Source organism: Aplysia californica, unplaced genomic scaffold (genome assembly GCF_000002075.1).
Source record: "Aplysia californica isolate F4 #8 unplaced genomic scaffold, AplCal3.0 scaffold00023, whole genome shotgun sequence".
Classification (NCBI taxonomy): domain Eukaryota; kingdom Metazoa; phylum Mollusca; class Gastropoda; order Aplysiida; family Aplysiidae; genus Aplysia; species Aplysia californica.
This window is the reverse complement of record NW_004797293.1, coordinates 636673-639930: the sequence shown is the minus strand read 5'-3', so window position 1 is coordinate 639930 and position 3258 is coordinate 636673. Positions and strand designations below refer to the sequence as shown.

General features: G+C 34.3%; 1 protein-coding gene across 1 annotated transcript in view; it reads right to left on the bottom strand.

The window, feature by feature from the left end:
- Positions 1-2002: 2002 nt before the first annotated feature.
- LOC101863640 (prostaglandin G/H synthase 1) overlaps positions 2003-3258 on the bottom strand; it is a gene marked incomplete at its 5' end in the record, with an annotated part of 8245 nt that continues 6989 nt past the window's right edge. The window contains 1 exon segment of the mRNA XM_013088297.2: positions 2003-3258. This exon segment is cut by the window's right edge and continues 1995 nt beyond it.

Genomic DNA, 3258 nt, shown 5'->3' with positions numbered 1-3258 from the left:
GGCACCATATTAAAGCCTGTTTACTTGTCTTTATTTGGTGAAAAACATGTTCAGTTATCTTGAATATAAGTCGAGATATTTGCGAAAGAAGGAGGTGGGGGTCACCTGTTTTCAGAGGTAAAATTAGTGAGAAAATGGTCGCCAAAGATTAATTATTTCCCTAGCTTAAGAGTCCGCGGTAACTGAAGATTTACATTTTTTTATGCCTTTAATCAACCCTTTTCAGAAAAATCCACACAGAAACGAGTTCTTTAATTGGCATGAAAGGTGCTGTGCCAAAAAACGAAAATTTTATAAAAATTCACAAACCTGAGGAAAAATGCAAGTTTCTCCATTTCGATTATTTTGACAAGAGCCTGATTCCATCACGCTGCCTCACATATACCTTATAAAATATAACATAACTCCCCTCCCCCTATCTTCCACCCCTAGCAGAAAAAAGTAATCAACAGCCCCCCACCCCCTCCCCCCCAAACAAAACTATAGCAAATTTTAAAAAAAAGCAAACTAAACATATGGTCTATCACCCAGTGGTATCGAGAAAGAAAATACCGAATTTTTACAAATGGGATTGATTGTGCTTACCTGAACTACTTCCCTTAAAAAGGGAAGTGGTTATTTGCCCTGACCTTTTAAAATAACACAGTTTAGGTTATTCAGGAAACGAACTTTTATCCTACCTGTTAGGGCTAACCCGGGCTGAAAGGGATAGAAATTCACAGCGGAAAGACCGCGATACTCAATACAAATTATTGTGCTTCCTCCACAGGAATCAACCTCGGGTCTACTGTAAGTGTGTGCGACGTCGAAAGCACCAAACCACTATACCACAGCCGCTGGTTTGCACTGACTCAATTTTCCCGGAATTGAAGCCTTTGGTGTCGACAGTTTAAATGCTTACAAGATACTGAAGCAAAGCCAACAAAGTGAATGTAGAAAACCTATCAACCCACTTCTCTTACGAATTCTCTTACGAAGAAGACTTTTTACATTTCTTTTTTTTTTTTGCTTTTTCCCCAGTTTTCTTCTGTTTTTTTCTCCTCTTTTTATAATAATAATTTTTGTTTAGAGAGGTGGGCGTGGGGAGGGGGAGCTATTCTTTCTTATATAAGGCACAACTTCCTTTGAAAACTTTTGGTGACAAAAAAGCAAACGACAACTCCAGACGTAAGGTGACATCTTTATTTTCAAGGGAGAAAACAACCTTTTGAAGTAGAAGATTGGATGGGCGTGAACTGAACAAAATGGTCAAGACAACGATAAACACATTTCATGGAATTAGAGCAGGATAACATGAAAGAAAAATTGAACGTGGAGGGAAAAATATCGTCAAAACAACTAACTGAAGTGACAACTTAAGGTGAACGATTCATACATGAACATAATGGATACCATTCGAGATATCTTATTTAAAGAATTAAATTCTGACCCATTTAACAGAGACAGGTGTCGTTACAGTCTTTTTATAGCTCCAACACTATCCCGCAAAAAAGATGCTGATAAAATAAATAAAAATCGGCTATGGACAGGATTGAACAGCTCTGGTCAAAACTTGAACAACGGGTCTAAACTTCTTAAAACGAAGCAAATAAATGTTGTTGTTATCGATCCAGATGCAAATAAATCGACCTATATGTTTTGTTTTCATTTTTAAAATGTTTTATCTTATTGAAATTGTTTGTTGCTTTGTGTGGTTTTGTTTCATTTTGTTTTGTATTTTTGGTTTGATATTTTGGTCTCGAGTTTTTTTTATAATTGGCTTGTTTGGTTTTCTATTTTTACTGTTATTTATTGATTAATAGTGGGAAAGCGTAGTGATAACAATAGAAAAAATTATTCAGTTGAACACACCTAGTAAAATATTAAAAATATTTCTGTTGATATAACTCAATCGGCAAGTAAATATGAGTATCCTTTTCATTTGAAAAGATAGAAAGCAAGGATACAAATTTGTGTGAGAAGTTTTCAAATGTTTTCCCCCCTTAGGTCACCATATTATGTAGAGCTTAAGAAAACAGTATTAGTAGTATGAAATATTATTGCAAGAAGATAGCACATCTAAAATATTTGATCCCAGAGTTTGTCCATGTTTGAATGGCGTGTGTATTGAGCACAAAGTGTTTATTTGCAAAACTTCAAAACAGTTCCCACTATCCAAAGAAGTTCGTTTTGTGTTGAAAGTGACGCTCTGACGGACACAAGTCAGACTTTTCAATAAATAAGACTTCACTTCAAGAAAAGACAGAAGTGCATCCAGAAGAGGGTAATACAAGAAATGAAACAAAATAAGGTTGTTTGAAAGCACATGAGCTATTTTTATGAACAATTTATTTTTTGCTTCCAACTATTGAGAATCTGTGGTAGTAGAAAGACAATTGGACAAAACATAAATGAGAACGGGGGGAAAAACATTCATTTTTTTCAAAATACTTAAAAGTCAAACATCTACTTTTAATGCATCACAAATCATGTCTGAAAAAAATAACTGCTCCATGATAAAACCCAAGTTTCAGTCAAAAACGAACCCCCCCCCCCCCCCACACACACACAAAACAACGCAACAAAAACTCAACACTTAGATCTACGACCCTTAATCTGATTCTCGAATCAAGAGCCCCATTCAAAGAACCCATTTTTTTACCACCAAATCTTTTTTACCACCAAATCTGTCTTCACAGTGATAAAACTTGGAAGACAATATTGTTGACAAACTTACTACTGTTATTATTCCTTTGAATTGTGGAGGGTGGTTCTCTGGATTTTTATTTGTTTTGTTTGTTTTTTTGTAGTTTTTTTTTAAATAACTGGCTTATTATAATCTATAATGCATTATATAATGGAGCATATCAAACGTACATGTATATCTTTTCATGATGAAAATTAAAATTCAAAATACACACAACCAGTTTCAACAGAACATGAGAACAAGTTCAATAGCATGCTTTTCTAATTCGGTTTCAACGTATAGAAACAGAGGCTTTAATAAACACTCTAAGTAAATAAAATCAAACATTCCCTAATTCAGATTTAGAGTGATTTCGATAAAATAGTTGAATAGTGAAAATGTGTTAATAAAACTTTAAAGGATGTTCATTACAACCGTACGTATGTTTTTTCCCCTTTAGGGGCAATACAATGAAAATTTTAACAAGAAATTACTGTCATAATATAATAATATGTCGAGATAATTTTGAGAGATAAAACAACCCGCACGAACTGTCAACAATACGAACAGGGGACTTGTCTTGATTAGCTTTT